This window comes from Trichechus manatus, unplaced genomic scaffold, assembly GCF_000243295.1.
Source record: "Trichechus manatus latirostris isolate Lorelei unplaced genomic scaffold, TriManLat1.0 scaffold00289, whole genome shotgun sequence".
Lineage (NCBI taxonomy): Eukaryota > Metazoa > Chordata > Mammalia > Sirenia > Trichechidae > Trichechus > Trichechus manatus.
This window is the reverse complement of record NW_004444225.1, coordinates 1,237,945-1,259,379: the sequence shown is the minus strand read 5'-3', so window position 1 is coordinate 1,259,379 and position 21,435 is coordinate 1,237,945. Positions and strand designations below refer to the sequence as shown.

The 21,435-nt window shown below is 36.8% G+C and overlaps 1 protein-coding gene across 4 annotated transcripts in view; it reads right to left on the bottom strand.

The window, feature by feature from the left end:
- The window catches only part of PLEKHA5 (pleckstrin homology domain containing A5), a 244,321-nt gene that overhangs the window by 124,640 nt on the left and 98,246 nt on the right, over window positions 1-21,435 (bottom strand). The window contains exon 1 of one of the 4 annotated variants that reach the window (XM_004390236.2): window positions 20,612-21,000. The exons of the other annotated variants lie outside the window; for them this stretch is intronic. The gene's annotated coding sequence lies outside the window, so the exon portion shown is untranslated. Of the gene's footprint in view, window positions 1-20,611; window positions 21,001-21,435 lie in introns of those variants that run through there. 4 annotated transcript variants of the gene reach the window in all.

Genomic DNA, 21,435 nt, shown 5'->3' with positions numbered 1-21,435 from the left:
TTCAGTGAGATTCCTCAGGCATATTTGTGTTAATGAGTGAGAATCCAATTGTGATAACATTTTCAGGCCTTATGTACTTTACTTCTCAGTGGCACTTAAAACTCTTGACCACTCTCTTCTTGAAATGCCACCCTTGACTTTTACTTATTGTAACTTGGTTCCCAAGCTTCCACTCTACAAAATAAGGCTTACGTCCAAATGACTCAATCTAGCAACTGACTGTCTCCAGAATCTGGTGCCAAGTTCTTTTCATGGGTAGAAAACAGATCTTCTACTAATTCTATTCCATACAGTACCTAACAGTCCTGCACGTACAGGAGGCACTCAAATGTTTCATCAGTTGATTACTGACTTTTTTTTTTTTTATCTCCTGTGCCTTTTAATACAAATCTTTCAGACTGGAAAAATTCTGTTACAATGACAAGAGCACAATATCATACTCAAGTCCAAAGTTACACACTGGCAAAATAAGAACACTGATAACCTCCTTTTCCATTCTCAAACTTCCAATTTCATTTAACTAGGCATATCACATACTAAATCTTCATGATTCAAAAAGAAACACCAAAATAGTACTAATTACAAAAGTAAATTTAAAATAATTTGAAAATAGTATATCTTCTCTCTTACATTCTAATCATCCTCTATTAAAAGCTGGTTATCAGGTAAGGAGCAAATCAACTCACAAAAATGAAACACACCTGATGATAACCTGCCAAATGTCTCATGTTCTTCCTGCACAAGGTAACCACTACAACTGTGGCTCATTCTAGTCTATCTATATAGTATAGAAACAAATTCTAGGTCATCGAGGAAGAAAATCAATGTCCGTGCTGGGCCAGTAACTTCTTCTAAACTCTATGTTAATCATTCTAAGTCGACACTTACGTAACAGTTCAGATATTCTGAAATTTAATACCCCTAAAATGTTCAAGGGTTGTTCCATGCTATTGTTTTGGTGCCTTGCAGAGCTAAAATTTCACAACACAGCACACTCTTGTAAAGAGTAATTGGGAGAGTTGAATGATTTAAGATTCAAATCAATCCATAAACACCTGCTTAGAAAAAGACTAATTATAATGAAAAATCCCTTCACATCACTAGACTCATTGTCCCCTGGGAGTGCAGCTACTAAAACATACTTGCTGGCTAAGGGGATTCAGAACCTTCTAATTTGAGAATACTCAGTTTTCAGGTCATCAGTGAGAGTTGGCCCTCTAAGGTCAGTTTAATAAGACACTGACTTCACCATTTTATATTTCTTTATTTAATCTTCCAATCTTTCCTAAATTCTTTCCATCTCTTGTGTGAACTTGGTGGTCCTTGACTTTCTACTCCTGAACTCTGATACAAATCCTGTATCTTACCAATTTACATCACTCAGGTCCAGCTCAAATGCTGCCTCCTCAGAAAGGTCTCCCCCAGGCTCCCTCACTCAAGTAGTTTCAGTACTACATATTGCAAAGAATCAGAATGGCCAACAAAATTTATAGTCATACGCACTTATATCTCAAAAATTCGCCAGTTGGGACATATGTAAACAATTCTGCATAATAAATAGAAGCTACACACTCATGGGGAGTAGACTAGCCTTAATCGGTTCATTTAAACAAGCAAATGCAAACCAAAGCGAGCGACGCAATCTAAAAGGCAAAAATGATGTCGGCATTTTCATTCATCATTTCTCTTCCTGGTGTCCTTGTTCTCATCTGCCATCTTAAATCCTAAGCAATGGGACAAATGTTTGGTTGTATTTACATCTTCTTTGACTCTCACTGGGTGCCTGAACACACAATAATTTCACCTGATGGAAAAAACTGGATTCTGAGTGGTGATTCTTTTGCTAGGACCTGGACTCTTTCACTACATCTTCATCTTAACCATTACAGTTCTGGATAAATTTCAAGTCAATGAGTATATGTGCAACAAATGTAGTATGAAAACTCTGAATTTACTGATTTTGTACGTAAATGTGCAATGTTAACTAATATAAAGTTAGGCTGGAAAATATTTGTTTTATGAAAGATAATCATCAAATTCTAGCAAAATAAGGAAATTCAGAATCAAGAAAATGCTGATGGATATGGATAATAAATCAACAATCCAAGTGATACAAGCAAGAAAACAAATACTTATTTAGTTCGAGTTGTCTTGCCTAGGTCCTGACCACAATTCTTTACAGATAAATATACATTTTTGAATGATAGTTTGTGACTTATACTCTTAACTGCATATAGATTCATTTTCTTTCTGAAAGAAATCATAAAATATAACTGGGTCTATACAGAGCCTGATTTACCAACAATGCATCTCTTGTTTGAGTACTAACAGTCAATTCTATACTTGTAACATCTGCCTGGAAGATACATGGTCTGTTTTTTGATGCAGAAATAGAACCAAACATATGACAGTATTACCAGTTTCGTTATCGCCAAAAAAACTCTTATTATAATGGTGGCCTTGTGTCTTGGCTTGACTTATTCAATAAGAAATTCCTTGTTTACTCTCTTGCAAGGAAGCAAGAAAATACCCATGTTTAAAAATTTTATAACTACAGGACAGGAAGGAATACATTATGAAGACTCATGATCGAGACACAGCCTTGGGAGCTAAGGGACACTTTATAACTCACTCAATGAAAAGGCCTGAGAAAGTAATTGACTTCATAAGTTATCCTTTTCTCATCATGATATTACATAACAGGCATAATTAGGTGGCTTTGTTTCAACAACTCCAACCAAGACCATTTGCCTGCTTTTACTGGGGCCAAGTTTTAGTGGGGTATGGACATTCTCCCTCAGAAAGAAAAACAACAGTGAAACAAAACCAAAAAGATCCTACATTTCCTTGCTATGTAGTGACTTAAAAACAAAAAACAAACAAACTTTAACTTGCCACACTTACACACCCACCTCTCTGTCCTGGAGGGGAATTCCTTTGTCCTTTCTACATGTCATTTGGAAAAATTCCTTGGCCTACAAATTCCTTTCATTTCTTTCAATGAAAATACTTACTCTTATTTTGGAAAGTTTACTGCAACTATTACATATATTGCTGTCTAGTGTCTTTTTTGTTTTGTTTTTTAAATCAAACAAACAAGCCTGGGATGAGGCTTAATTTTCCTGGCTACTATTAGATTTTTTGTTCACTCAACAAATGCTTAAGAGAGTGTACTGCTCTGTCTGTTAAAAACAAAAAACATTTGGCTAGATCTTGTAGAATAAAAAAAGAAAAAGTAATGAACCATCCAAATTAGTTGTGGATGGTTAAGCGGAATAGTTAACTACATATATGAAATACAAATAATATGAGAAACTATAGCATAAATGGACCCCTGGTGGTGCAGTGGTTAAGAGCCTGGCTGCTAACCAAAAGGTCGGCAGTTCGAATCCAGCAACTACTCCATGGAAAGCCTATGGGGCAGTTCTACTCTCTTCTATAAGGTCGCCATGAGTGGGAATTGACTTGATGGCAACGGGTATAGCATAAGTAGACTCTGGAGTCAGGCTGCCTGGGTCAAGATACTGGCTCAGGCCTCAGGAAAACCACTACACCTCTCTCTGCGCCTCTGTTCTTTATTTCTGAAATGGAAATAATAATACCACCTTCCTCACAGAATTGTTACACCGATTAATGAAAACATTAAAGCTCTTAACAGCAGTGTCTGACACGTAACTAGAGCTCATTAAACAATAGCTGTTACTGACCAGAAAGATGCATGGATCAAAAAAGGCAGCAGTAAGTGCCAATGGGCTTTGAGCTTAAACCCTGAAGGATGGTAGCATATTGTGAACAGAAAATGGAAAAGTCACAAGGAAAAATATTGGGATAAAAGGAGATGATTAGTTTGGTTTTAGAAAGGCAGATGAAGAGTAGGCTGAAGGTTCGGAGCACTCAACAAAGGGGTCTGGGTGTTCCTAAAAATTTGGTAAGGAGAAGGGTTAGTGACCAAAGCTGATTCATCAGCAGAGTATTTTAAGTCAGATGGAGGGTAGGTGAGGTTTGGATTTATCACAAACACCCTGAGAAAGTTGATTTTCCTATAAAACAGGGCTTACATATATGAACAACACCATCACTACAGATTCAAGTTTAAGCTGAAATCTAGGGCGGGGGCTCCCACTATCCAGAGACGATGAGTAAACGAATGTGGGAGAAAGTGAGGTGTGATAAAGACTGGAAAACAAATTTGACTCAGTTCACATTACTGTTTGGATTTTAAGTGAAATGTTCTCTTAGAAAGGTTTTTTCAAAAACAGTGACTAATGAACTGTCAACAGGGCAGCCATGATAACTGCTGCTGTAGCAGGCTGTTCATTTTCACCCACCACCCAGTCTCCCTTTCTTCTTCAGCTTTTTCTCAGGACAGCAATGCAAACATCTGAAGTACTATGTTTCTTGGCTTCCCTTGCAACCAGGTATAGCCATGTGAATGAGGCATGGACAATGAGATGTAGAAAAGCATGTCACGTGGGATCTCTGCAAAGGATGCTTAAAGGGAGGTGACTCAGCTAGGAAATGAACTCTTTTGCCCTTTTGATTTAAGTTCTTCTGCACATGACGGCATTCATTTTGGGTCATGAAGTAATCTTGAGAAAGTAAGTTTCATTCCAGGATGATGAAGCAGGAAAACAGAAGGAACTTAGGGTCCTGATTCCTCACCTAGACTGCCTATCTTTGAGACTGCTTTATCTGAAAGAATAAACGACTGTGTATTTAAGTCACTCTTTGTCAGGTCTCTCTTACTGAGAATCAGAAAGAGTTACTAACGTAGCTAGTTACTAAATGCTGTTAGTGACAACTAAGCCAGAAGTCTGAACCCTGTATCTGAACTCCACTCCCAACACTCAGCCAGCTAATCTCTGCATTCCATGAAGTTTGGATACATAAACCATTTAACTTTTCTTTTTACCTAAAAGTCAGTTAGATTTCTGTAACAAGAGTAAAACAATGTACTTAGGAAAAAGGTGTCCAATTAACCAAAAAAAAAAAAAAAAAAAAAAACCCAAAAAACAATCGACTAGTCGATTCTGACTCATAGTGACCTCATGAGGTAGCCAATTAGGTATATAAAATAGAACAGGAAAGAAAGAAAACAAACAAAATTCTTCTCAAATTATAAAATATTTGCCATGTCATTCTTATATAGAGAACAAAGAGGACAAATTCAATAATGGCACTTTTACATATATTTCCTATCCTTGATGGGCGTTTCAGTATAAATTTGGCTTCCTAATGTGAAATTTCAATACTTCTTTTATTACCAGTGAAACAAGGCAGCAGTATTTAGAATTCTAAAGCCTTGAGAAATTGAGAGACATGCCTAGGTCTGTGGTTCTTAAATTAAAATACTGGCTGCCTCAGGATCACGGGGAGAGGTAGATTAACATACAAGCCTAAGCCAAACCCCTAGAGATCGTGATTCAGCAGGTCTGGCTGGCATACTTATGTCCTAGGCCACAAAAATACTTTCAGCTAGAGGTGAAAATAGGCTTAAGTTGCTGAAGTGTGAACGTGAACAAAACTCATGAATATTCTACTGGTTTCTCCTTTTAGATAAAACCAATCTTCATAAAATACACAGCGGACCACAGTTACCTCAACTGTAAGCGGAAGAGTTTAGCTAAAATGTCTCAGGTCTCTTAAACCTATCAAATTCTTGAACTTTACATGTAGAAATCATGAAGCAGACAAAATGTATCAACAGTTTTTTCCTAGTTTAACAAAATTACCTTTCCTTTGGTATGAGTTACGATGCTTTGAGTTACAGAATGTCCAATTAAAAGTGGCTCAAACAATAAAGATGTAGGATCTCACATGACAAGAAGCCAGGTGGCGTGATAGTTCCCAGGGTTGACTAATTTAGTGGCTCAATAATGCCAGGGGCTTTGGATGGGCTCCTCGGTGATTTTCTTTGTTCTCTCCTCATGGTTCCACAATTGCTGCGGCAGCTCCAAGCATCATATTCTTACAATAAAGGAGAAAAGAGAAAAAAAACAAAACAAAACCCAAACCCACTGTCGTCGATTCCAACTCATAGAGACCCTATAGAACAGAGTAGAACTGCCTCATAGAATTTCCAAGGACTGCCTGATGGATTTGAACTGCCTACCTTTTGGTTAGCAGCTGTAGCACTTAACCACTACGCCACCAGGGTTTCTGATAAAGAAGGAGGAGGGTTCTTTAGAAACTGAAGAAAACTTTCACAAAAGCTCTTCTGGCATAGGAACAGAACTAACACTACTCTGTAAGAGTATGGTAATTTACACCCTGGGGCTGAGGAAGGCTCGTCTTCCTGGATCACAAGAAAGAAAAGCCATCAGAACAAAATCTAATCTCTTTCTGCTAGGAAGAAATTTGGGGTTGGGGAGGTAGCAGTTTGCTAAGCATCAATGGCTGTACATAAGTGTGCTAAGCATCTTTTTATACACTCATCTGCCACCTTAATATCTTCTTTGGTGAGGTGTCTGTTGGACTCTTTTGCTCATTTTTTAATTGGGTTGTTCCTTATTGTTGATTAAAATAATTTTAATGAAGGAATTACGCTTTTTGTTCAGATACACATAATTTACTAGAGAATAGATTATGAATCAATCCCACCATTTTGATTAGTTCAGCAAAACTGGAGCCAATAAGTATGACTTGAGTCTTCAGTTTTCTTTCTGATAAAAAGTGGTACAAAAATGGAATCAACCCAAATGTCATAAACTCTTATGAAGAAATGATTAAAGAAACTAAGGTACATTCATAGCAACAGTGTAGTACAGAGTTTTGAACACGCTCATTATAAATTTTGACATTTAGGTGTTATAAAAGATATAGTGTTATATTGTTTAAAGTAAGTGCCATGTATGTAAATGAAATAGCTTGTCTAACATCAGGGGCTGGCAAACATCCATGTTTCATTTTTATATCTCTGTCAAGCTTAATGATATAGACTGTAAGTCAGTTCACTTGATAGCTTTTCTCAAAGAGGTACTGGGCATTTTCTCTGCGACAGGCTTCTCTATTTTCTGTAAAAATTGTAACTGCATTCATCAAGTCAATGTGACAGAAACATTCAAACAAAGGTTAGAAAGGCAACTGGAGAGTTCACTTGACTTTCTCTTTGTGTGAATTTGTTTTCTGAGGGAAAAAAAAAAATCCTTGGCAAGGGTATGTATTAGCTAATACATACTCTATACTGTTCTAAAGTATACTTGTCATGACCAGAACGAAAAAGTGCCTCTATTGTTCCTGTTTTTCTTTTTTTTTAAGTGACTCTTCCATCCAAATATCAATTATCTTTCCCTGAATAACACCAGAAATTCAGGCCATACATTAGGTGGAGGATAACCTTTTCCCTCTGAAAAATCCATAGGAAAAAAATTCAATTAAAGCTTAAAACTAAATACAACTGTATTTTAAAAATAAAGATATATAAAATGTTTAAAACATCTGGCATTATTAAAAAAAAAAAATCACGTGTCCCCAACTTTTTTAAATTACAAAAAGGTTAAGAGCCAAAATTGAGGCAAAGATAAATCAGTTCTATCATGGGACACTGCGGGAGTAAACATTCTGAGCAAAAATTACAGGTGACTTTCTGCCGAGCACTGTCTCTGATGCATCTAAAACTCTGAGGCTTAATAGTCTCATCTATTTCTGATTCAAGTCCCCAACTCCTACAGAGGCTACTCACTTTTTTACTAGTCTCAAGTCTCCCAGATGATCTTACTTCCTAATTTACTGAAATAACTGAAATTGTCTGATAAGTTCTCTCAATTAGTACTCTTAACATCTGTGGCAGGCAGCCTCCAAGATGGTACCTGATAATCCTGTGCGGGAACCTCCTAGCTAAGGTGTCTCCAATTCCTGACCCACAGAAATGTTTATTGTTGGGATGTTTAAAATGTTTACATTTTGGGATGATATGTTATGTAGTAATAAATAACCACTACAATCTCAAATTTTTTCTTCAATCTGATACATTTTCTCTTTTTTAAAGCTTAAGATGAACCACTTCCATGTCTTTCTCTAAAGTTAATATTATCCATTTCATTTTTGCTAAAGCTTGCAAATATTATTTAAGCTCTCTGTAATCTCAAAGGCACTCTTTCCTCAGGTCTTCCATCCTTCTCCTTCTGCCAAATTTCTTTAGAGATTCCACACCAATCATGCAATGAAAACTCCCTTCTCAAAGGTCAATCAATATTCTCATAATTGCTACATCAACGGCTTCTGCTTCTTCCTTATCCCTTTGATGTCTATGCAGCTCTTGAAAACTGGAAATCTTTACATCCTTGGCTCCTATGACATTGAATTCTTCCTACTTCTGACCCAAGTTCTCTGGTCTAATTTTCTGACTTTCTTCACGGGCATTTTTTTATTCATGCCCTGTAAACATAAGCATTTCTCCAAGATTCTGATTTCAGTCCTTATCTTTTCCCACAGCAGCAGGATAATGGCAATGACAACAGCAAGAAGCACAATTAAAACTTATTGAGCACTTATGGGCAAGGGTTTATGCCAGGCTTTTCACTACCACAGATATCATCTCATACATATTTAGCCTTTCCATTAACCCCTCAGGGCCAAAATATACTCTGTAATTCTGAGTAATCTACTGTTTAGTCAAGGTTTCTTTCCCTTCCAGGAGCAAACTGTATTCCAAATGCCTTAATCTCTCATTCATCATCATCACTCTGACATCTAGAACAGTGCTTGACATACAGCAGGTGTTTATGGAGCACATGGTAGGACACCTGTTGCACAAATGATCGAAAAACTCCCATATAGTCCATCTCTTTTTGAGATTACGTGGCCTGCAATCACAAACAAACTGTTGGCTCAGAGTTCCAACTGTTATAATTAGGAATTCAATCTGCTTATTAGGTTTTTAGAACATAAATATCTCATCCAATGTATATTAAAGTGTACCAATGTTTTAAAAGATGTGCCAGGCCTCTGCATACAAAACTATAGAATACTAATGAGAAGTTTTTTTTTACAGTTCTTAAGAAATGGAAGGATATACTGAGTTCATGGATTAGAAGATTCAATATGGTCAGGATGTTAATTCTCTCAAAATTGATCCACAGATTCAGTGCAATCTCAATCAAAATACCAGTCAGTTTTCTTGTGGTAACTGAAATTGATTCAATAATTTATATAGAAATTCGAAGAGTCAAAATAAAACAATCTCAAAAAGATGACTGACAATATTAAATGTTAGTGAGAATGTGGGACAACTAGAACTTTCCCATAGTGATTCTGGAAGCTTAAGTCGGTACAACCACTTTGAAAAACTGTTTGGTAGTATTTTCTAAAGCTGAACATATACATACTCTGTGATACAGCAATTCTATTTTTAGAAATAAATGCAAAGAAATGTGAACGTATGAATACAAATGTGTACGCATCAGCACCAAAAGACATGCAAGAACTTTAACAGCAACTTTATCTATAACACTTAAAAACTGGAAATAATCCAAATGTCCCTCTGCAGGAGAAGGGATAAAATAAATAGTGGCGTATTTATATAATGGAACACTAAACAACAATCAAAATGGAGAAGCTGCTACCACATGCAACATGGACGAATCTTAAAGACAGTAAGAGTGAAACAAGCTAGACACTACACTATGCTATTTAAAAAAGAAAAAGAAAAAGAAAAAAAAAAAACCATTGCCATCGAGTCGATTCCAACTCATAGCGACCCCATAGGACAGAGAACTGCCCCACAGGGTTTCCAAGCGGTGGCTGGTAGATTCGAACTGCTGACCTTTTGGTTAGCAGGTGAACTCTTAACTACCCTATTACATTATCCTTTATATTTAGCAAGCTTACATTTCTATATAAAGTTCAAAAATAGGCACAACTAACCTACAGTGTTAGAAGTCAAGAAAGAAGTAACTTTGGCGGCAACAACAGTGGGTAGTGATGGAGTGGAGAAATGAGGTCTTCTGGGGTGGTAATAATATTCTATTTCTTGACTTGAGTAGTGGTGCACAAGTGTGTTCACTTTGTAGTACTTCAGCAAGCTATGCACTTAAGATATGCGTACTTTCATGCATGTTACACTTCAATCCAATTGAAGTATATTGGCTGAAGGAAGTGATACACATGAAAGAACATGTAAAACTGTGGTCCTTGACCATTTTTTAAGCTAGCAATAACCATACTGAAGATGCAGGGACTTTTTCTGAAAGAACCAAGCCTACTTTTTAATGCTTACATGTATTCTGCTATATTTATTGATTATAAATTCAAAAATAATAACTATAACATAGGGCTGAACCATATGGCATTGTCATTTTTGTAGGTTAAAAATGGTCAAATATCAGCAACTTTATTTACTTAACCTAGACAGTATTGTTGCAAGAGTTTCGTTGTTATGATTATAAAATGCCATTAGTAGTTATACAGAACATACTTTCTGGAGGGGAGTGAAAAGGGAAGAGGGATTTAAAAGCACTGATAAGTACTGAAGGTTACAGTCAACACATTAAAAGGTAAAAGTAGCAGGTAGCCAACTCGTAGTAAACCTGGAAGACAGTAATCATATTTGTAGGCAAATACGGCGCGAAAACCCACATCCTGCCTCCATTTTCCCCATGTTTTAGTAGTGGGCTCTGGACCACAGCCATCCATAGTGAGTGAATACCTTAGGCAGTCTAGGTTCTGCTCTTATGCCAAATTAGACAACCAGAAGGATCACATTAGTTTAGGTCCTCTAACAATCACCTATACTAAGGTGTGTCCAATGTTATTCCCTTAGGTCTTTTCAAAAGCAGCTGTAATGAAAAGTTGTAGAAGTCTGCCTGGTTTGCTGCAAAAATTTTGTAAAACAAATTGTCTAGTACACCATCCACTGTTCCTAAATAAGAACCTACATGTGAAATTCTATTCAAGGAAAAACTGTCTCCCCAGATGAACCAAGATTCGTCTTCTTTCTGACAGCATGGTAACTTACATTTCCCTTTCACTTTGGGAAACAACTAAAACTGAAGTTCAGTTACAACAAGTACACTCACTACCTTTCATGTTTTGCAAGTTTGCGTTGTATGATTTTCTTTAGTTCTGACCTATTTTTTATTTTACTGATCATATTGCATTATCTTTTATTGCAAGTTTTCTAGAAAACTCTACATAAATAAATCCAATTTATACCAAATTCAACATCACATCACCTTTTCTAATACATCTTATTTATAAGTTGGGGGTTGACTTACTGTTAAATTATCATTTTCCTCTGGAGATACAAATTTAGTCAGTGAACAAAAACTCAGTACTTCTTTGTGCTATAATGACAGCTGCTAGATGAACTCTGCTCTCTAGTATCAACTGATCAGAATAGATTTCTTTAAACTTGTTAACAAATTTTGAAAAGAGATCTCAGTGAGTAGGACTGGGCCTTTTATAAGAGTTGTTATGACATGCCTTCAGAATGATATGAATATATAGTTTCAAATTAAAAAAAGACTTTTAATTTTTAAAAATGTAACTTGATGAGGAGGAGGGAGGAGTATTGTTATCCAAACGGCTTATGTGTAGCCCACATACACATACTCACACAGGAAGCTAAAATGTCCTCTGTAAAGGTGTCAGAGGCCACATAATCTGGGCCATCTCTGTATGATGGAGAACACCAAACAGTATGTAGTTACTCAATGTCTGGATTCCGTTATAGCTTCTGTTTTATTTATAACTCACAAAATATTTTTACATCTCACTAAAAAACAACTTTTGGCTAGCATAAACAAGTTTAAACTGACAGAGAGGTTCCAAGCATTGCAAAAGAAGGGATAGCTTTTTTTTTCCTGGAGAAGACAGAAAAAAGAGAGAGGAAGAAAAAAAGAAATACGTTTGCTTTCAAATAAAAATCAGAACCTAGCCACGCAGATTGATGTGACTAACATTCCTGGTTTCCAGCCTCAGAAGGGTGCTTACTACGTGCCAAGGCAATCCTTTTATTTACTTTCATTCTCTTCAACAGCTGTTCTAAAATTTCGGCCACTTTCCTTAAGCGACCTACCTAACCATCCCCACCACCTTCAGCATATGTATTTATGGTCCTACAGCTCAAATCTTAACTGCAGCTGTGCCTATTCTTATTTCTTCTTTCAAGTCTTTAGAAGATAAGGCGCCCACCACCCTCCATTCTGTAACCCTCATCCATTTTCTTCCCAACTTCCCTGGACCCTTGCTCTAACAATTGGTCTCCTTCCTGCATTTTCAGCCTCCTCTTTCTACTGGCTCCTACTTACCAGCAGATAAACACACTTTAGTCATTCCCATTCTTGGATGTATTTTGTCATTGAATCTCTCCCCTTTCTTTCCCAGTGAAAAGACTGGTTCACACTGGTTATTTGCACTTCCTCCCTCCCTCCCACACATTTACTCCTCAACTAACTGTCATCTGACTTCTATCCTCTCCATTTCCTAAGTGCAGGAACTGTGTCTTCTTAACCGACCAAGCCAAGGATGTCTCTTAGCCTGCCTCTCTTAGAACTGACCTGTAGCATCTGACACAGTTGAACACTCTTCTCTCCAGCTTCTTTTAATCTCAAGTCTTCTGGCTCTCTCATGCTACTTCGTTCCAGGTCTCCTCTGCCGGTTCTGTGTTCCTTTGCCACCACCTGGATTTGGTGTTCTTTAAGGCGCTATCCTTCACTTTACACACTCCATCCTTATGTGAATTAAATCATCTCCTATTTAATAACCAATGTTATTGTTTAATCTCCATTACTAAGCCTGATATTTTGTCTTGTTCTGCATGTGGTTATAAACCATTTGTATACCTTCTGTGGAGAAATGTTTATTCAGATTCCTTGCCCATTTTTAAAATGGGTTGTCTTTTTATTATTGAATTGTAGGAATTTTTTGTATATTCTAGATACAAGTCCCTTTGTAAGACATACGATTTGCAAAAAATTTCGAATTACTTTTATAAAGAGAAAAAAGAATTTTACCTCTTTCAAACATTCAACCAGCAAATACTGTGCAACCACAGGGTAACGGTAATTATAAGATGACTTAATATGTGAGTAGCATTTTATAATTTTCGACCTAATTCTCACACGGACTGGTAGTAACAGACTTGTTTCTGAGATCAATAATCTAAGGCCCACAGAGGTAAAGTGATTGATTGAAGGTCTCTCCTGACTTTATTATTTTTCTATCTATATTTTTCCTATGCCTCGTCTTTCTTGTTTTAAATTAATATACTCTAAGTTGCTTTCAAATTTGTAAGCAAGCTGTTTTAAATCCTTTAGAACATGGCAAGTATGTTTACACACAAGTTTCTCAAGTTCACACAGCTAAGCAGGATTAATAAAACCCAAGTCTCTAGGTACCTGGTAAAGGTCCTTCTCTGCTATGAGGTTATCAGCACACACTCTGGTAGTGCAATAGGTCTGCTACAAGGAACTGTGTAGCCTCATTGAGTTTTGTGAAGGTTGACAATGACAAAAGTGGAAAGTAAGGGATCACAATGAACTCAGGAGGCACTGTGGGGTTGTATTAGTTTATTGTGGCTGCTGTAACAAATTACAACAAACTTTTTGGCTTAAGAGACATTTAGTCTTTCAGAGTTCTGGAGACCAGAAGTCTGAAATCAGTATTACCGTGCCAAAATCAAGGTGTTGACTACGCCATGATCCCTTCTGAGACTCATGGGAGAATCTATTCCTTGTCTCTTCCAGTTTCTGATGGATGCGGCATCACTCCAATGTTTGGCTTGTGGACACATCACTCCAATCTTTGCCTCTGTGGTCACATTGCCCCTCATCTTCTGCCTGAAATCTCCCCCTGCATCCCTCTTACAAGGACACTTGTGGTTGCATTTTGGGTCCATCTGGACAGGATAATCCCTTCATCTCGAGGTCCTTAACTTAATTACATCTGTAAAATCTTTGCCATACAAGTTAACATTCACAGGCTCCAGAGATTTATCAGCATATACTCCAGGCTGGGGGCATAGGGTGGTGGTGGTGGTGGTGGAATTATTCTGTCTACCACAGGGGTATTTTATAAGACCCAAGAACAAAATCTCAAGGGGCAAATGTCCACTATCTTCTTTTTTTTATATTCACAGTCTGGCTGACTTAGGTACAAAACCTGCCCCTGCATCTGTATTCTTTCTATCTGAGCCCTGACACTATCCTGGGACATTTCTAAAAGTCATCATTTTAGCTACCTGATTACGAAGCTTCGATTACTCATAAGCACAATTTTACACAGAAGAAAAAAAAACTATTTAGATTCAAGTCTGTTATAACAAAAACCGTAATTAGTAGGAAGAAAAAAAGCTGAATATTATTTTCTTTTAAAATTACTTACACAGATATGATATAAATCTGACATATTACAGGAGGAATTAGACATTTTAATATTAAACCACGCTTCTCAGCTACCTAGAAATAATTGAAATGTATAATACAGTAGCTATAAATGGCTGTCTCAAAGTTTTAAAATGTCCACATGCACTACAAGGTTTCAAATGTACTAGCAAATTTCTTTTTTTTTAAGCTCAACAGTGATATATGGGTTTTTTTTCCTTATATTATTTGTATATCTTTAATATTTTTATGATTATTTTAAAATTTTTAAGTGTTAAAAAGGAAAAAAGGTACAAAGTAGTCTTCCCTTAAACATCCAGTGTGCTAGACTTCATGTTAATGTCTGTACTGCTATCATTATGACTTTACTGAAGTCATTGTTAAAAATTATAAATAGGTCAACTCTTAAGACTATGAAAATCTATTTGTTTATATAGAAAGATTTTTGCACTATTTACTGACATATGAAACTCTTCCAGATGATTTTTTTTTTCTTTATATTTTACTGTACTTCAGGTGAAGGCTTACAGAGCAAGTAGTTTCTCATGAAACAGTAGTACACATGTTGTTTTATGACACTGGTTAACAAACCCACAACATATGAACGCTCTAACTCCTCAACCTTTTTTTTTTTGGTGAAGATACACATAGCCAAAGATACACCGTTTCAAAAACTTCTACATGCACAGTTCAGTGACATTGACTACGCTCTTCCAATTGTGCTGTTATTCTCACTTAAGATGAAGACTTACAGAACAAAATAGCTTCTCATTTAACAGTTACTACAAATGTTGCCCTATGACAATGGTTAACAATCTCACAACACATCAACAATATCCTTACTCAACCTTGGGTTCCCTTCTTCCAGATGAATTTTCCAAGTTAAATGTTAATTGCTGCAATTCTCCCTTTCTTGCCACAAGCAACTTGTCCTCAAAGGAAAGATATGTTACTGAAATACAGGCAGTCCCCGGGTTAAAAATGAGATCTGGTCCCAAGATCTGTCTTTAAGTCGAATTTGCAGGTAAGTTGAAACAGGTACATATGGTTTTTAATTACCTCAGTTAGTCAAATGTTTCTCTTAGTATATACATTTTTTTTTTTTTACCTTTCTATGCATATAAAACACTTAACAAAACACTTCCAAACTGTGCAAGGTTTTCATGAGCGTCACAAACTAGTGTGTGTGTTCATTATTACGAACCACTGCATTTAACTCAAATTTTTAGTATAATAGGCTATATGGCAGTCTGTTCTTAGGTACAGGTTGTCCACAGATCAGATGTTCATAACCTGGGAACTGCCTGTACTTATAAAATGACTTCTAGTAGACAAATCTTTCTTTCTCATTGACTTAAACTGTAATTTCAGAGATTTATTCTCAAGGACAAGGTATGCTTTTCCCTGAAGAAAATTTATGCTTGTATCCAAAACATACCATCGTTTTGACAGGCAGCGGTGAGAGAACCCCAAAACCTCACAGTTCTACTGAACTGAAAAAGAAACCAAAGATGTGTATTAGACAGCAGACGATCTGTCTACCAGACATCAAAAAGACTGGGAGAAGAGCCTGATTCCTAACCCTGAGCCTCTTCCACTGGAAATCACCCATGCTAAACGATGGCTAGGGGGAGAATTCCATCTGTATTAAATGAGTCACAGAGCCTGTGTTCTAGACTTGTGGTCTTCTGTCATTACAGAGTAGTCTTTAGACTTATACTTGAGAAATGCCAGAAATAAAAGATTCAGAGTCACAGAATATGGTAGGATTTCACGAGATACTTATTTTTCATTAAAGGCTCTCTAAATCACATATTCAAAGTCTAGTCACTTATTCTGGAGTAAATGTGTAGTCGGCTAGTGGTTGAGCTCTCAACTGTTCGTGTCACTCAGGGACTCCTCCAGTTAAATAGGTTTCAAGTTTAACATAGGTGTTAGAACAAGAGCCTAAACTGGTAACCAAATCAAACTATCAATTATTAAAAAAAGGAAAGTCCTTAAAGTAAGTGAGCGGGCCAGTGGAGCAGTTGGTAGGTATTTCATTTCCATGTTAGTGTGAGTGTGTTTCATGGACGAGGCAGAAGAAGGCTTAAGACTCAAGTAAACTGAGGGTATAAGGCCATTCTTTAACCTCCCTGGCAGCACTCAGGATCACGGGGGAAGAAACAACATATCATGAGGGAAGAGGAAAAAAAATTCAAATACAGTACAGGGCCAGTGGGCTGAGCAATTACCGACAAGGGATCATTTTGAGGGTATTGTGGTGTACTAAAAATCAAATTGTTTTAAGGCTCAGGCCTCAAGGAAAATTTGTGACACATGTGGCAGCAAGAGCATGCCAATAGCTACTCAAACGAAACGAAGACATTCTAGACACTCCAGAGCCCAAGGTGGTTTTTTTGGCATTCTAATATTAGAGCTTAACCCAAATGGGAGGAAGGTATTTCCATTTGGAGATAATGGAAGGTTATTATTGCTCTTATGTTTGCCTGCATTCTGACCTGTAGTCCTTACTTTTTATTCCTCAAACTGATAACACCTGAGGAAATAGGGTTTGCACAAAACTGAAAGTGTTCAGAGTGAGTGAGGCAGGAATGAACCTATGCACCTGACTTACTGAAGGGATCTCATGTGACAGGTGCGAGCAAAGGTCTGGAAGTGTGAGTCCAGGATTAATGTGAACAAACAAAAACAAAAAACCCAAAGAAGCAAAAATCTCAAAATAAGATTCCTAAATACCTGAGCTACAAAAGCAATAATATTTGATAAAAGGTTGCTGAGAAGGAGCCAGACGAGAAAGGAACAACTAAGTCAAGAACTACCGTCAGGAGAGGTTAACACTCTGAAATCAAGGACGTGAATCTGGGCAGCATCAACAAAGCATTGAGGAAATCACAGACTAGGGTTAAACTCATATGGATTTGCTGAGGGGTTAGCAGCCATCTATTGCAGCCCTGGTGGCACAGTGCTTAAGAGCTCCGCTGCTAACCAAAAGGTCAGCAGTTTGAATCCATCAGCTTCTTCTTGGAAACTCTATGGGGCACTTCTACTCTGTCCTACAGGGCTGCTATGAGTCAACACGAAGGCAATGGGTTTCGGTTTATTAAAGAGTGAAGCTATGTCAAGTTAAGTCATGTGGGCTTATATACTTTTTCTGACATACCCCTCTTAAGTCATTTACACTTCTGAGACTCATTAAAATAAAGGAGGTTTATGTCAAGTTAGCTAACTGACCTTAAATTTGCCAAAAAGCCACTGTCAGAAGAAATGTACTAGAGAGCCAAAGTACAACAGCATGGCCCCATGTGAGGTGTTTCCTGCCTTTGTCAACCCAAGGATCCACTCAATCTCTGACAGCTGAACACTTTGCTATTTAAAGATTACATTGGGCCAGATTCACCAATTTTCAATGGCTCATACAGTTCCAGAGTTCCTAGGTACAAATAATTACAAAATTCTACCATAGCCAACACAGAATTATTTACAGTTAAAAAAAAAAGTTCCCTGTTAATTCATATTATTACCTCAGTTATGGAGATCACATAGTAATGTCTAGTAATTTAAATGCGTTTCTTAAACAATAATAGTATGAAAATGGATTGTTAAAAAAAGAACAGCAATCTTTTCACAAGAGCCGCGAACAAAGAAACATCTGCAGAGAACAAATTATTTTAATAAACATGTAGTGAGCGCCAATTGTGTGCCAGGCATTGTTGGAGTTCTACTAATTTAAGAGTTCATTACAACAACAGAAGGCTGAAGCTGTTGATACTACTTAGGTACAAATAAACACCTCATGGGATTAGTTTTCTTAGTTCAAAGGTTTAGGGTAATGGTTCTGTAGGCCTGTCCAGTCAATTGACCTAATATTGTTTCTGTTCTACCTCCTTCCTTCTTCAGTGAGTAGTGCCTGGGATCTTAAAAGCTTGTAAGAGGCCAACTGGTCTCTATTTGCCTGGGCCAATAGAGGAAGGAGACCCAAGAATCAGAGAAGGAAATGGTCTGCAGGTCTAATTGCCTTAATTGTCTCCATGAACTACTACCTCCCTTGCCACAAGACCAGAAGAAATGGGCGGTGCCTGGTATCTTCCCCAAACTTACTTGACCACAGACCTCATATTCATGTAGTATCACTTAGGACCTTTTAGCACTACTGAGATTTATAACAGTTAGGGAAATAAATACTCCTTAATTAGTAGACATCAAATTAAATAACTTGAGTTGATGAACTTAAATGATTTGGAAATAAACAAAATATACAGATATATGCTTAATCTTTAGAAATCTGGCAAAGAGATCCTTGCCATTGGTAACTTTTCTTTCCACATTCCCCTCCTTTCATTTCCCCAATATTTCTCCTTTCTCCTTTAAATAGATCTTCTAATGATTATCTATTTATCTTCTATTGAGGATCTATAAAGGCCCATGATCAGAGGTAAATGGGACTAAGTAAGAGAAACAGCGTGAAGTACGATGTGGTCATGAAATTTTCATATGATTATCTACAATCTACAGAAAATACAGGGGAAAAAAGTTGCAATCACATCTACGTCAACTTTTAATTACATAATATACACAGAACATGCATTTTTGGTAGATCACCAAATATCATGCAAGGCTTATTATGCATTTTACACATTTGAAATATTCTTTAATTAAAATATAAAGTTAACAGAATAACTAACAAAAAAGTAAAAGTAACATTTTTTTTTTCCCACAGTAGCTATTGGGGAATGACTTGCAGCCTTCACGAATCTTTGTCACACAGTCCATGAAATAATCTTATTACTTTAGAAACCTTAAATGAGCTTCCTATTGCCACAGTGAAGTCTTATCCTAAAAACAAGTGGAGATAAACAGGGTATGCACGCTGTCCTGGGTCACACAAGTGAGTCAGTGTTAAGAAATGAGAATGTATTTCAGTATTGTCACCCAGTCCTCACCTCTAACTGCTAACCCTCCCTTTTCATGCATATACAAGCTTAAGTATACACCCACCTCCTTCACATGTGCCAATCCTGGGAAATGGCATAGTGGGGGCAGATCACAAAATAAAGATATTTCAGGAAGGCATCACATAATTGCCTGGCATTTGAAGGTACGAAGCTTTGAGTATTCTCTTCCTATTCCTCCCACGCCCTTCCCTCCCCACCCCCCACCACATCATTTTTTTTCTGGAACTCTTTAAAGTACTTCCTATGCCTGAGATTCCCTACTTGACATTTATGTGTATTAAAAACATCATATCCCACCAAAGAAATAAATACGGTAATTTTATGCTTTCTCCTCAAATATTCAAAAAACACAACGGTTTATTTCAAGCAGAATGATGCAGTTTTAATCTCCAAGAGAATACCATGAAGATTTGGTTGCCAAGTTAATCTATTATAAATATAAAATCAAAATTATAATAAAACAATAATTTGTACATTTTAAATATTACATGATATTATGAGAACTTGTTTTTAACACTTATATAATATGAAAAAGAAAATCACAAAAATTCCCCCCCTTAACTTCATGGTAGAACATTAGCATACTGGACAACAAAAACAATCACAAACATTTAAATATGATTATCTTCCCAGCAATCGCCATAATACGAACTCGGGAACAAGAGAAGCCTAAAAAGGTGGAACCACCACTGTGCTCCGTCTGTAGCTAATTCAGTAACTAAAAATAGAACAAATTCTAAGTATGAATACTGAATAATTTTTACACCTTATATTTCACAAACAATTGTCAATTTCATTTTATTTTAGATTAATTTAAATGACCCTCATTGTATTACAAAGTAAATTGTTTTTGAACCACTTATTTAACAATATGTACAATATATTACTGCAACTCACACCCTTGTTTTCTTTAAAGAATTATTACTGTATGCTAAATGAGTCCTACCTTTTGCTTTATCACATACCATATAGAGATTTTGTTAAAATACAAGAACAAAAATGCTGGACCTTCCAAAGGAACAAATCCTGAAGTCTCTCAGAACACAATTCCGCCAGCATTATTCAGCACCAGTGAGCAAATGAGATTTGTGGAGAGCACGAAGGAGTATCATCACAGCTATTTATGAACCTGTCACTTCACAAACACCCTGGAAACATTTCAGAAGACTGAGAGTCAGACTGCAGGAACAATTTTCTCCCCCTCTCAGCTAAGTTACTTGCTACACAAAGCTTCAGCTTAGGACAAAACAAGCGGCAGACAAAGTAAAGACACAGCCTTGCTAGGAACAACTGATTGATTAAAGCAAAATAAAATAAAACAGCTAATTAACTCACCAGATAGCCTTTTGCTAAAAACCCCACATTCTTCTCTTTGTCTCAGGCTCTGGTTTCCAAAGACAAATTATGTGCTCTCTGACAGAATGATGACAAAAGGGCACACCGTCATCTCTTTTCTGCTCTTCCCACTGGAAGAAAACTGAACCACACTGCAGTCTCTAAGAGTAAGGACCTCATGTGAGCATGCTCAGTATCTAATTTAAATGACTTGGTATTGCATCTCAGCATGTGATGCCCTACTTCCCAACAAACTCAGAGAGCTGCAAATTCAATCGAAGATCATTAACTGCAATAAACTAAACAGAACCACCAAATGATAACTGATTTGGTTTAACATTTGATGTGACTATAAATTATTATCTCTACATTTAATTTCAAGACATGCAGGGTGTGATCCCCAAAAGTAAATATGACCACTTGATAAGTTAAGCAAACTATAAGCCATTCACATTTCACTTTGTAATTCCTTATTCTGTCCTTTTACCTATTAACCAAATCAAACAGCCTGCAAACTTTGTAGTGGTATTCTAATTTCTCCTCTGGAGATATCAGTAAACTGAAATGTTCGGTGTCTTTCTTAAAATTGTTTACTATCTTCACACCACAGCAACAGAATTTTTCTCATCCGTAGAGCTGCACATTATCAGTAAAGATTATACAACAGGTCTCACCCAAATGCTGATAAACCTTTTGTAAAGCAGGATTTAAACAGATATGCATTTTCAAGAACGATTTTTACACAAATGCCACAAAATCAGCCATATGGTTTGCATATGTATGTTTATGCCATCAAACAAATAATGTGCCTGATTTGTTGAGTA